The 14,364-nt window shown below is 40.7% G+C and overlaps 1 long non-coding RNA gene across 1 annotated transcript in view; it reads left to right on the top strand.

Moving 5' to 3' along the window:
• Positions 1 to 14,364, top strand: part of LOC147912344 (uncharacterized) — a 170,723-nt gene that overhangs the window by 21,210 nt on the left and 135,149 nt on the right. The window contains exon 2 of the long non-coding RNA XR_015550013.1: positions 555 to 669. This is a non-coding gene — a long non-coding RNA (uncharacterized LOC147912344). The remainder of the gene's footprint in view (positions 1 to 554; positions 670 to 14,364) is intronic.

The raw sequence follows: 14,364 nt of genomic DNA, 5'->3' as shown, positions 1-14,364 counted from the left end.
TGTAGAGCACATTTCCGGGAACTTCCTGAGAAAGTATTTGGGAAGTAAACCTTTAGAGGCTGCACAAGTCTGCAAAGTCTATCTACCTTTACATATTGATGGTTTGGCTCCTTATGGAATCCTAGATTGACTACCATCTTCCCTCAGAATTAGGTAGACTTTTCTCCACTGTCTTTCTGTATTCCTTTCAAGAAATTTGGTGGCATTCTGATTGCTGGTCCTTTGTAAGTGACTTGTTTTTTTCTCTCTGGAAGCTTTTAGAATCTGCTCTTTATTCTCAGGTGATTTGAAATATGGTGATATGCCTTCATGTGTGGCAGTTATAGCTAGCTGTCCACTGAAATCTTTTCTTCTCTGCCATAGTATAGAGTTGAAGCCGGAAAGAGGCTGATAGATGAGAAACCTCACTTTCCAGCTCTTTGTGAAACTGCATGTAGCCACATGACTAGATCTTACCAATGGAATTGTAGCAGAAGTGATGTGTGCTGTTTTGGGGCCGAGGCTTTTATGAAACAAGTTTTCTTCCTTTCTGATTTTTCTTTCCCTTTCCATAGACTGGGTGCAGATGACAGTGATGAACTAGGGGATGGCAGAACCACCAAATGGAGTGATCATGGATACCTGAATCATCACATGGAAGAGACCTCCTTACCCTCTTTGAGCTCCTGGGTAAGTGAGATATAAAATTCTATTGTCTTTGAGCCATTTTATATATACATATTATATATATATATTTTACCGTGGTGTAGTTTACTTTAACTAACATAGTATGGGTCTATTTTCTTTTCTTTCTTTCTTTTTTTAAAGCACACTTTATTTTATTTTATTTATTTATTTTTTTGTGAAGCAGATCTGCCCTGAGCTAACATCCATGCCGATCCTCCTCTTTTTTGCTGAGGAAGACTGGCCCTGGGCTAACATCCATGCCCATCTTCCTCCACTTTATATGGGACGCCGCCACAGCATGGCTTGACAAGCGGTGCCTCGGTGCCCGCCCGGGATCCGAACCCCGGGCCGCAGCAGCGGAGCTCATGCACTTAACTGCTACGCCGTGGGCTGGCCCCCAGTATGGGTCTATTTTCATATATTTTGTTGAGCACTTTGTGGGCCCTACGTATCATTATGGAAGTATGTCCTCTATGGGGAAGTTTCTTTTACTATTTCTGTGATAATGTATTCCACTTTACTTTCTCAATTCCTTCTTTCTAGAGCACCAATTAGGCAGATGTGGATGTCTGAATCAATACTCTAATTTTCTCACTTGTTATTTTGGATCATTCAAACATTTTTTGGGGGGTAGGTGCAGATTTGAGATGTCTTCAAGTTTATCTTTTACACTTCTATTAAATCTTTAGTTATATCACAATTTTATTTGTAATAGCTCTTGTTCTCTGAATGTTCTTTTTCTAGCATGTGGTTTTTGTTTCATGCTGCAATATCTTTACTTATCTTTCTGTAGGTATTAATTCTAAGTGCTTTGAAGTTTTCTTCTGCTTCTTGCGTGTTCTCTGTTTCTTCTAAATTTCTTCTATCTGCTTGTTTGTTTAGGTCTCTTTAATATTAGAGGCTTCTGCTTCGATGACTACTAATCTTCGAGTGTCTCTCCATAGAAAAGAGAGAGGCATTAAAAAGCTGGTTGGAAGCCCTTTGTGCTTGGATGGACTACCTTGTGGGCTTCACTGTAGTGTGATGGGGTGACAAGGTGGCTTTTTCATTAGGGTATCCCATAATGTCAATGTCTGTAGGTCTGTTTCCTTGGATTAAGCAGTTCTTTTTAGAAAGGTATGCTCCAGTCTCCAGATTTGGAGATTAGGCCTGGCTGCTGGCATTCTAGGTGAGGCATGGGAATAGGGAGAGGAAACTGTCGGGGTGTAGGGAGCTTTCACCATTCTCCATGGATGCTTTCACTTAATCTGTTTTCATGTAGTATCTCATGCTCATCCTCAGAGCTGCAATCTTCTTTATAAAGAAAACCTCCTATCTCCCATGGGCTTCAGGAAAGAGTAGTAATAGCCTGGCTTCTTAGCTTGTCTGTGGAGGGATTCAGGGTTTTAGTTATCCCTATACAAACATTTAACCAATCTTCCTGTTTCCCAACTTCAAGGAAACCAGGTGCCTCTAAGTGTTTGAGTTGGAGGCTCTGGGGCAGGAATCGGTTGCCTCCTGTTGTCATCTCACTATTAAAGGCTTTCAACCTTTTCTGTTCTACTAAGTCTGTTCATAATCGTCCATCAATTTTTCAGCTTCTAAAATTTTGTCACAGTCTTTTATTTGGTGTCACCACATCTTCTGTTCTCTTTGTCCTTGTGAGAGTATATATTTCTTATTTCTTTTATGTCACATTAGTGGCATTCCTGCAGAGAAAGAAGATATAGACACATCTGTTCAAGCTGCCATGTTTAACCTAAAATATATGTGTTTGGATTTTTAAGCAGTTTGGAAAATATTTATATTCTTGTGATCCCAAGAGCATAAGGAAAGAAGAGACCAGACAGGTGGAGGGGAAGGTGTTATTAAAATTTCAAGTCATGCTTTATTCTTTGTCATTTTACTGAAAAGTTTCCTGGGATATTCAGTCCAAAATGCTTCCTGGCTGGTCATTCAATGTGAAACACAGAACTCTCCTTTAATCTTCTTGGAAAGTAACATTAAACATCAAGACATTAAATTCTTCACTTAACCCATGGACTATATTGCTCATATAGGTTGTAAATGAACTGTGGTAATCAGATCCGTCACTAAGGAAATTGCTTAAGCTCTCCTGCCAGTTGGAAAAAGCTCAGACTCTTGGTCCTAGTTTTTCTCCAAACCAACAATTCAAATTAAAGAAGAAAAATGTTGGCTCCACTGGATTAGAAGCTAAAACACAACTTGAAGCCTAAATGCGGTCTTCATATTGTTTCACACAAATGTCTTTTCTATTAATTCAAATTAAGTTATTCGAGGCAGAAACTAGGTACTGCTTCTGTGTATCTTATTCCCTCTCCAGGAGTAGTTTTTAAAGTTGTTTTTCTATTCCGTCAGTGTCAGAATCTCCTGTCAAAAATGGACATCTAGGGCTGGCCCCGGGGTGTAGTGGTTAAGTTTGGTACACTCTGCTTCAGTGGCCTGGGTTCGTGGGTTAGGATACCAGGCACAGACATACACTACTCGTCAGCCATGTTGTGGTGGCGACTCACATATAAAGTGGAGGAAGACTGGCATAGATGTTAGCTCAGGGCTAATCTTGCTCAAGCAAAAAAAAAAAAAAAGGAGGAGGATTGGCAATGGATGTTAGCTCAGGCCTAATATTCCTCAGCAAAAACCAGAAAAAAAAAAAAAAGGCGCACATTTACTGAATCAGAATCTCCGTGGAAGGGCCTTGAATTCAGACTTTTAACAGAATCCAAGGTGATTCTTATTACTCTAAAATTTGAAGCCCAATGCCTCACAGGGTGCAAAGTAGTGTAGACACTTTTAAATCTTTGTTTAATTAAGTAAATGTTAATCTCATAACATACATCATTGAAATTTATTTACTTAAAAAGAGAATTAAGACAATTAATAATGATTGGGCTTTGATAAGCAGGTCCCAATGAAGTCTATGTAATGATGTATATAGCTTCAGAAAAAAATTCTTCTAAAACTGAGGCATAACAATTTCATAAGATGTGAATAATTGACTCTCAAGGTTTTAGTGTGATCTGTTCTTTAGTTCAAAGTATCAATATGAGTGAGCCTAGTTCTCTATTTCCTTGTGAACTATTTTCTTTATTTTGTTGGTGTTGCTGCTCTGGTCATGTATGGCTGTGTAATAAGTCACCCCAAACTTAGTGGCAGAGACAACAACCATCTTATTATGCGCATAGATTCTGAGAGCAGGAGTTTGGATAAGGCCCAGTCGAGTGGCTTTTCTCTGCTCCACGATGTCTGGGGCCTCTGCTGGAAAGACAGAAATGGCTGGGGCTGGAATCATGAGGGGACCTCTTCACTCACATGTTTGAGCGTGGAAGGCTAGAAGCCTGGGCTCAGCTGAGGCTACCGACCAGGGCACTGATTCCCTCCACATGGCTGGGCTTCGACAGTGTGGGGCTGGGTTCTGAGGGGAACTATGTCCAAGGGCAATGCTTCACGAGAACCAGGCAGAGGCTGCTGGCCTTTTATGACCCAGCCTCAGAAGTCACAGAGTGTCACTTCGGCCCTAGTGTATAGTTCAACGCAGTTACAAATCTGCGCCTAATCAAGGTGGTGATGGAGTTCATAGACCCCACCTCTTAATGGGAGGAGTCTCAAAGAATTTTGAGACCATCTGTTAAAAGTGCCACCATTACTAAATTAAGAAGCGCTTCTCATCATTTAATTTCTAAAATCCTTTTTTAGCTCTTTGTTTGATCTTTATAATTTATAAAGAAGAGTATTTCTCTGCTTTTCTGGTGAAGGCAAATATAGCCAAACACTAATTCTATATGTTCTTATTTTCGTACATAATTTTCACAACCACTCTCTAATGTTGATGTTATCACCCCTTTTAACAAATGAAGACACTGATGCGTAGAGAGGTCAAGTAGCTCGGCCAAGGTTACACAGCAGGGGAGATTCTGATGCCAGAGCACAGGCCCTTGACAGCATCTACTCGGCAGCACTTTTATATGTGTGTGAGAGCCTCTCAGAGCGAATCCAGGGAAGTTTGCATAATCTCCATGTCACTGGTGAGAGCCGAAATAAATTTATAATCATGCTCTATCAAACATCCTAGGCCCTTTGAAAAGTTGCTTTTGGCTAAATGATAGCTGGATCATAAACCTTATCATCTTAGGAAAACACTCAGGGGCTACAAATTTTTAAGGTTTTCATTTCCTGTGGAAAAAAGAAAATGTTCTCAGTTGCACTCTGCTGCTGAATTTTGACCGGGCAGTAACAGATGCCTTTCTCTGTGAGAAAGGACAGGGCACTTCCATTGCTTCTTCCCTCAGGGGTCGGCTGTTTGGTCTAATTTTTGTGATAAGCTGACTAAGGGTCAGAGAATGTTAGGAGCGGAAAAGGCAGCAAAACCTTGGTCAGGAAGAAGAAAGGCTGGTGTCAGGTGGAGACCATAAATAGAATGCCTGCCCAGGAAGGTCAGGCCCAGGAGACACGGAGTTAACTATCTCAAATCAGTTAAAACCGGACTCAGGATCTAACACCAGGTCCCATCAAGATTTGGCCAATGAGGCTGAAGTCCAAATTGGAGATAAAACATTTCAGCTGGGGAAGCTGCAAAAGTCACCTTGTAGTGAGTAAAAACAGTGAGGCTATGCCAGCCTGCGCTTCCTCTTCTCCAAGGCCTGCGGATTAGTTGATGAAGGAAGAGGCAAGACCAGAGGTGGGTGTTCGCCCTGCTAAGGGTTTGCTTACGATTCACAGAAACAAGAACAGCAAAGTCCTAACAAGGAGTTTGGAAGTAAGAAAGAACAAGGCAAAACTCAAACTCACATTTTAATTTCTTCTTAGGTTTCTCTGTTTCTATGGAGAGAAGATGTGGTACTAATTTTATCCTTAAGGATATGGGAGCATCTCTTCTTGACATTAGGATTTCCCCAAACCCATGTGTTATATGTTTACTTACTCTCTATTTTCCATATGTTGCTTAAGTTTGTAGAATCAAATCACAGATAATTGTTACTTAAGCTTCTTCCCATTCTGAGCAGTCGAGATAAATATTTCAAAGCTCCAGGTCAATCAACAATGTTTATTTAACACTGTTTTTTGGGCCCACTATTGTACTAAGTTAAAGGATAACAGATATGTGGCACATGTACTATGTCCCCTATTCTTTGTCTGTCGAAGATGTCCTTAATTGGGCATTGCACACCAAACCTGAGCTTGGATCTTTTTCAACATGTTTCAGGTAACCACTGGCATTTAATGTGAGTTGACACTTAAAGTGGAAACTAAGGCATTATTAAGTGCTAATAGTGAATAGGGAAAAAAATAATCAATTTAGACTCACTGTGGGATAGATCAGATTCACTTAAAGAAATGAAACATCTGATAATAAGATATCTAATAACAGAGGTCATCTCTGAGCTAGGTATAGCAGATGCTGTTGATGGTCCATCAGTGTCCCCTTGGCTACCTGAGTTTTCCTGCACCTGTGGATAATCCCCTCCACTCCCAACAGGTTCCCACCTTAAGCACCTGCATCTTCCTCTTTCTCTGCCTGAGGGTTTTCCCCAGTGTTACTAGAGCTTGCTCAGCTATAAAGCCTAAACCAGAAAGTTTGAGGGAGCTAATGGCCCAGGAGTCAACCTCCAACCAGTGGGGATGGGCGTGGTAGACAAATGCCCCTCCCTCTCATGGGAGGGTCCTGATGCTCGTCTCACAAGGTCTCCCAGGGGGGTCTCCAGCAAGATTGAGCCCCTCTTGCTTTTTATTGACTCTTCTCTCTTCCTTGTCTCACTTTCCTAACTTCCTAACATGTCTTCCTGGGTTTACCTTCCAAATAATCTGTGTGCCTCTAAGTCCTTATCTTAGGGTCTGCTTTTAGAGGATCTCAAAGTAAGGTTTTAGGCTAACAAACTATTATAGGAACCATTTTAAAAAGCAGATAATTTTTATAATCAGCATCCCTTTTAATGTGTATATGGGAATCATTGACTTTATTATATAATTTTTAGAGTTGGGTGGGCCAGTGGTGGATTATACTATTGTTAACTATTATTCATTTCCTCTTCCTGCAGGAAGGTTGTACAGCCCTACTCTGTTGAATTCAGGAATGGCCACGTGACATCCTTTGGCCAGTGAAATGTCAGTGGAAGTGACATGTATCACTTCCTAACAAAAGCTTTATGAGCTAGCTCACGGTTTTCCGTATCTCTTTTCCCTCTGCCGTAAGACAGGGAAAGTTCCAGATGAAGCTACACTGTCAGTCTGAGCCGGGGAGTAAAGATGATTAACATGGAGCAGAGCCTCAGCTGAACTACAATGAACATGTGCAATGAATAAGAGAGAGACTTTTCTTGTAGATCACTGAGATTTTGGAGTAATTTCTTTCCACAGCATAACTTAGGCTAAATATAGGATCTTTAAAAATAATATAGTCCAGTGATCCCCAAACTTGGTTAATCATAAGATTTAGTAGGGTGCATTTTACACTTATAGATTTAAAATTCTTATTCTAATTCAGTAGGTTTGAGGCAGAAAGCAGGAATTTGTATTTTAAAAACCTCCCCAGATGGTTCTAATGATCTCACTCTTTGAAACCCAATGATTTTGCTTATTTTAAAGGTGAAAGGAGACTGACAACTTGAAAAGTTGTCTGTTCTTTTAACTAATTTATAAAAAATACCATTGTGATATAGGTCAGAGTTTGAGTTATTTATAAAATCTTTTCTCCTAGAGAGCAAAAGAGCAAGCTTAATTGTACACCTGAATAAGGGCAAATTCTGAATTAGTATTATCCAAATTAATAAAGTTTAATTGTATGTCATATGTAGGCCACCTGGGTTCAACCTAATCAAAAATTATAAATGCAGCATGTTACTAAGGCCGTTAGTAGGCCAGGAAGGCAAAGACCCTAGTTTTAATAACAGAAAGTAAATTTGTTGCATAGATATGCCCAGAAAAATAGAATCTTTGTCCTTGCTATTAAAAGATAACTGGTCCACAAGGAAAACTCTTCATGGAGACCAAGAGATCAAGTTGAAGGTGATTCAAGGGCATCTGACTAAATTTTCTAGCCTCACACCTGGCAGCTATATGCCATTCACTTGTCTCAGTCACCATATATGTTTACACTGTAGAAATTACTTATTCAATTCAATTTTACTTTTTACTTTGTATCTACTCTGGGGAAAACAATTTAAGAGATGCTGCTGGTGTCCTAAGTCCCCTCAAAGGGGAGAGGGTGGAGGTAAAATATTGGTCCGCCTCTAATGGTAATATAAGGCAAAATATACTAAATATTATAAGAAGGGAATACCCTCTAAACTGACTTGGGTTTCTCGCTGATCTGCTGCTATAAGGCAACTTCTGTCTGCAGGGACTCTCACAAAATTGTTCAACCTAGGGTTCATAGTCAAGGATGTTGCCAGGTGAGTTCCACAGGACTCCAAGCTGCCAGGGCGGCTCTGCAAGGGGAGTTACATTCCCAGCCTGCACTTCTGCACTACCGCTCAGTTGGCTTCTTGTAGTCCAGCATTTGACACTACATGTTTCTCAAACTGACCTCTCCAAAGCTCACCAAGGAACCACACAATTCATCATCCCTCCAGATTTCCACACTGTCCATAAATCTCTTTGCTTGAAACTTCTTTTTCTCTTGGATTTTACACTACTGTGCTGTTCATTGCATGTCTGTCACGTACTCACCCTGTGCTTTAGGGATGTCACAATAAGAGCTTTCATTTACTGAGAACTTGTCACACGCCAGAAACTTCATACATATATATAATTTTATTTAAAACTTACAACAATGCGTTGAAGTAGCTAATATTATCTCCACTTTCTATATGAGGAAACTGATGTTTAGAGAGGTTCATCTTACCCACGGTCATGCAAGGATGTCTCAGAGTTAAAACTCAAACCGTGTTGACCTCTAAATCTGTGCTCTTCACCACTCCATTAGGGCTTCAGGACCCCTTTTATTTTTAAAAATTATTATCAATCCATGGGGCTGGCCCGGTGGCGTAGTGGTTAAGTTCACGCTCTCCACTTCAGTGGCCCGGGGTTTGCAGGTTCAGATCCCGGGCGCAGACCAACATACCGCTTGTCAAGCCGTGCTGTGGCAGCATCCCATATAAAGTAGAGGAAGATGGGCACAGATGTTAGCCCAGGGCCGATTTTCCTCAGCAAAAAGAGGAGGATTGGCAACAGATGTTAGCTCAGGGCTAATTTTCCTCACACACACACACACACACAAATTATTAACAATCCCAAGGAGTTTTTGTTTCTGTTGCTTATATCTCTTGATTATTATCATAATAAAGATTTAAAAAAAAAATTAAGGATATTTATTAATTCATTTAAAAATAATAAACCCACTATACGTTGACATAAAGATTGTGATGAGAAATAACTCTTCCTAAACAAAAACTGTAGTCAGAAAAGTAGCATTACTTCACCTCTTTACAACTCTTCTTAGTGTCTGGTTTAATTGAAGAGAGCTGGATTCTCTTATCTGCTTCTGCCTTCAATCTTTTGCTGCAGGATGTTTTGATTCAAGTATAGCAAGAAAATCCAGCCTCACACGGATACGTGGTTGGAAAAGGGAGGACGTCGGTGATAGCATTTGCAGATAATAGTAGATTTCCTCTTTGATGGTGCACAAACATTCAACAAGTGGAGGTTTCTTAAAGGTTAGTTGCAGTGTGGAATCTGAAACCACATCGGTGAACTTCCTGTGCTCTTTTATATTAGAATTCATTGGTCTGTTTAACATTTTGAATTTTGAATGGGTCTCTTACCCGTGCATGAAGCCATTCCAAGGCTTCACTTACACCACTGCCCTTTATAATATTCCAGTGAAACTAAATGAATTATGAAACATGACACTAAATATGAATTTACTTGAAAACAGCTAGCAAGCTTCTACAGCAACTTGGTAAGAGCTGATGATAAAGCTACAGACACTTTAGGGAAATTTCTGATTTTTGTGCCTGTTTAGTCAGACTGTGGACGGGAACTGTCTTGATAGTTCTATGAGGCTGATATATACTATTTCCTAGCTGCCAATGTATTCACTTTATTTGGCATTAAATATAAATAGCTATTCATCTTTTGCCGTTAACCACCTAATTGACTTTATTACCACTGATAGTTTTCAAATGCTCCAGGTCAAGACTTTTGAGTTCAAATTTTATTTTGGCAGCATCTTAAAAATGTTGCTTTGCCCATCTGTGGCTGCTTTCCACCAGACCATTCGGCATAGGTGGTATTTCCCTGCTATAGATTCTCTCTCTTTCACAGAATAGAGATTCATCTATACTCATTAATGTTGCTAAAAGCTATTTAGGATGGACATTCTCCCACAATGGGCCAGATCATTTTGATTTTGTTATCTTTTTATTTGAATGATATATATATGTCATGACTACGTGCAAAGTAGATCAGGGCCAAAGCCCACACATTAGTTGATTCCCACTGCAGGGAGAAACATATGACAAGTTTTCATTTTAGAATCTTCTACTTTCTCCAATTGCCAAAGAAGTTAAGGCTATAAATAGTTTTCAATAAGATACTATGTATGTTGATTACAATATAATTATTGCTCATGTAGAGGCCATTTCTATAATTTAGTTGGCTCTTATATGTCTTATTTTTACTCAAGAGGCAAAGGTCTGTCATCCTTATATATTCTCGAGGCTTGACAATGACACAAGGAACTGGTTTTATAACTAACTTGCAAAAGTACCTAAAACACAAGACATTTATATATGTAGTGTTGTTTACCTTTAAAAAAAATTACAAGTGCTTCCACGTCCTCTCAAATATGTGCACACATCTGTGAACCCAGTTCCTCCCTTAACTGTGGGTCAAGCAAAACTGCCTACTTTTCCATTTTTTAGTAAGGTAACATTCTGAGTGTGTTTATAAAGCCTCTCTTCTTGGCCTTGGTGGAATTAGTAAGTTATGTTGATAGCTGGAACGTCACATTTTCAGGACACTTTATAAACCTCTCAGGACCCTTGTTTTTTCTGCAAGCGGCAAACCCAGGTAGAACGGAGTAGAGAGATTTATTTGAACAGAGGATATCAATCCTTGCCGGCCCAGTGCTCCTCTTAAATCCCCGCCCTTTATATGTTTCCGTGAGCTCTTTGGCTAACAGGATTGCCTGTGAGTCCTCACCTTCATGACTTCAGTTGCTTTCCACTTCCCTGACATCTTTCATCTAGGGTTCTTGAGGAGCCTTTCAAGATGAGAAGGAATGCAGCGCATGGGTAATTCCTTCAGCCCTGCAATGCACAGCCAACTTCAGCTCCTTTTTAAAGACACAGCTTCCATCTCTCCTCCTCCAGGAAAGCTTCCATCATCATCTTTACCCTCTTCTGCTATGGATGTTCCTCCTACGGCATCTTTCACGTGCCTGCATCATAGCACAGTCCTTACACTGTGGAACAGCATGTCTTAATTGCCTCTCTCTCTCCCTCATTTCTTTATCTCTAGTGCCTGGTGCTGTGTCTGCTATAGTCAAGTGATGTGACCCAATGGTGCTAAAACTTGCCCCACAGTACCAGGCGAGGAGTCTGTTAAAAGTCACGGCTTAGCTTTTGTGCCTTCAGAAAATTCAGCGAATCAGAAGGAGAGGCGGGCCGGCCCCGTGGCTTAGCGGTTGGGTGCATGTGCTCTGCTGCTGGCGGCCCAGGTTCGGATCCCGGGCGCGCACCGACGCACCGCTTCTCCGGCCATGCTGAGGCCGCGTCCCACATACAGCAACTAGAAGGATGTGCAACTGTGACATACAACTATCTACTGGGGCTTTGGGGAAAAAAGAAGGAGGAGGATTGGCAATAGATGTTAGCTCAGAGCTGGTCTTCCTCAACAAAAAGAGGAGAATTAGCACAGATGTTAGCTCAGGGCCGATTTTCCTCACACACACACACACACAAAAGGAGAGGCTAGGCCTGAGCTGATGAGGGAAGGAAAGAAAGAAGTTACAGTTTTTCAGTGAGCTAGGGGCAAAAGAGTAACAGAACGTAAGAGAGCACTATCTTCACTAATATCGTGCAGCTGGGTCGGTAAAAAAAAGTGTTGGTTGCTAGAATAGATGAACCAGATTTCACACTTTAAAGTAAGAATATCCGGGGGGGGGCATGGGGTTATATTATCTGATACTGTTTTCTCTCATTAAATGTTCTATTTCAACCCCATTATGTAAATTCTAATTATCAACTATGTTGATACAGAATGAAAAAAAAATCTGTCTTTAGATTGCTATGAGTTTTGGAGGGATTGGGAGTGGGGGAGTGGATTTTTCCCGTAAGACATGATGGGGAAGAAGTATATCCCTATACTTGAATCCCAAGGCTCTTTGAGGGGCTGTCTCCTGAGCTCTTGTAGCACCAAAGTGGCTATCATTTATAGCACTATCATGAAATCTGGGGTTTACTTTTTCTGCTTTTACAATAAATTGTCAGCTTTTTGAGGATTATTTTTTTTTTTTAAAGATTTTATTTATTTATTTTTCCCCCAAAGCCCCAGTACATAGCTGTCTGTCATAGCTGCACATCCCTCCAGTTGCTGCACGTGGGATGCGGCCTCAGCATGGCCGGAGGAGCGGTGCCTCGGTGCGCACCCGGGATCCGAACCCGGGCCGCCGGCAGCGGAGAGCACGCACCCAACCGCCAAGCCACGGGGCCGGCCCAGAGGATTATTAAATAAATGTAAATTTTTTAATACTGACTTTTTGGGAACTGGGAACAATACTTAGCACACAGAAAGTGTCCAGTAAATATTTTTCTTAGAGATTTACGCAGAGCAGCTGTGTGGTAGTCCCTTCTCTCCAATGAGTAATAGTAACTTTTTCTTCTTGTTTTCCCATCATCTGAGTCCATAATCACTGGATTTGGATTTCTGGGTTCTTTATTCTTAGAGTAGAATCTGAGGAAATCTGTGGATGTCATTAAGATGAAGAAGGAGAAACCTTCAAAGAATAATCTTGTCTACACACTGGCAATGAGGAGGAACTCATTAAAACCAAATTTAATGTGATAAATCCCAAACAGGACATTTCATATTTCTTTTCACTTTGAGTAGGCATAACCTAGGGCAGGTATCTGCTTCATCTCACTGCCTCAAGCCAATTCCTTGATTCAATTTTATCTTTCATAAAAATGGTATGTCTGAGGAGAAAGGTGAGGGTTGAGGTCTTAAGCAACACACTATGATATTAGAATGTTAAAAATATATACCTCAGACAGCGGATTGACATTTGAAGAGGCTATGATGAAAAGATTGAGAAGGTGGCTGAAATCAATTTAGCTATTCTTCATTTTTTCTTCAGTGAAGAAAATACAGTTCCCATTAATTTGGTAAAAATATTCTGAAACAAGTAGTTTGTTAGGAGTATGAATGAAATTTACCGCTAAGTCATAAAAAAAATCTGAAAAAACACAAAACAAAAAAACTCACTCCAATTTAGCCCTAAGCCACGTAGGCACTGAGGCACAGCCATTTAAGAATAGATATGCATACTGAATTTCTTCCCACAGATCCTCTTGTGAATTAACTCTGAGTTCTCATTTTTGGATCTCATTTAAGTTGGTTTAACACTAGTGGGTAAAAGTGCTGAACTAGCTTTGTAGTAGTTTTCTCACTGCATATAACCTAGGGCAGTGCTTTCCAGATTTTTATACCAACAAAACTGTTTCCATTTAGATGCCCACGGAAACAGATTTTGAGACAGTTTCCTAGTGCAAAATAATTTATTTGAGAAATGTAGGAGACATCAGTAAAGAAAAGAGGAAGTGAGACAGGGAAGAGAAGGCAGCCAATGTAAGGTACATTATCAAGCCAGTTACTACTAATGTCCACTGACACTTAATCCCAGAGGGAAATCTGGGGAATAGTGTAGAATACGCACCCCAGAGATCTCCCACCTCAGGGATGAGGAATATCTATATCTGTGTTAGTCTGCTCAGGCTGCCATAACAAAATACCATAGATTGGGTGGCCTAAACAGCAGGAATGTATTTCTTACAGTTCTGGAGGCTGGGAAGTCCAAGATCGAGGTGCAGGCCAATTAAGCTCCCTGGTGAGGGCCCGCTTCCTGGCTTGCCTTCTCACTGTGTCCTGAAATGGCCGAAAGAGGGGTGGAGGTAGTAAGCTCTCTGGGGTGTCTTTTTATAAGGGCACTAATCTCATCATGAGGGCCCCACTCTCATGACTGTATCTAAAACCAATTACCTCCCAGAGGCCCAGTCTCTGCATACTATCACACTGGAGGTTAAAGCTTCAGCATATGAATTTGGGGGCAGACGACACAATTCTCTTTATAGTGATTTCTCTAACTCTCTATGTCTATCATCTCTATCTATCTACATTCTCTCTCTCTCTCTCTCTCTCTCTCTGTCTTTCTCTAGGGAGCTGCATATTAACTCCCCACTCTCATCAGTCATTAGTTGAGGGCTACACCAGAGGGTTAATTCTAGGAACTCTGGCCTACTATTTGCTCAGGCAGAGCGGGCTCTCAGTAGTTTCAGAGAAACGCCCTCAGGCAACAAGATTCAGCTAGGTAGGTGAAAGTTGGCCCATAGACACTGGGGCACAAGCATAAGTTGTTACACCCAAGGGACCTCCTCTGCATCTACTACGGTAACCATTTGATTTCGAAGATGGCGTTCCTGTGTTACGCACTCAAAGTGTGAAACTTTTTAACAGTTTTATGTTTTAAGATACAAATAAATGTAA

This window comes from Ceratotherium simum, chromosome 36 (assembly GCF_057802395.1).
Source record: "Ceratotherium simum simum isolate JZ-2026a chromosome 36, ASM5780239v1, whole genome shotgun sequence".
NCBI classification, from domain to species: Eukaryota; Metazoa; Chordata; class Mammalia; order Perissodactyla; family Rhinocerotidae; genus Ceratotherium; species Ceratotherium simum.
This window is presented reverse-complemented; position numbering and strand designations above follow the sequence as displayed.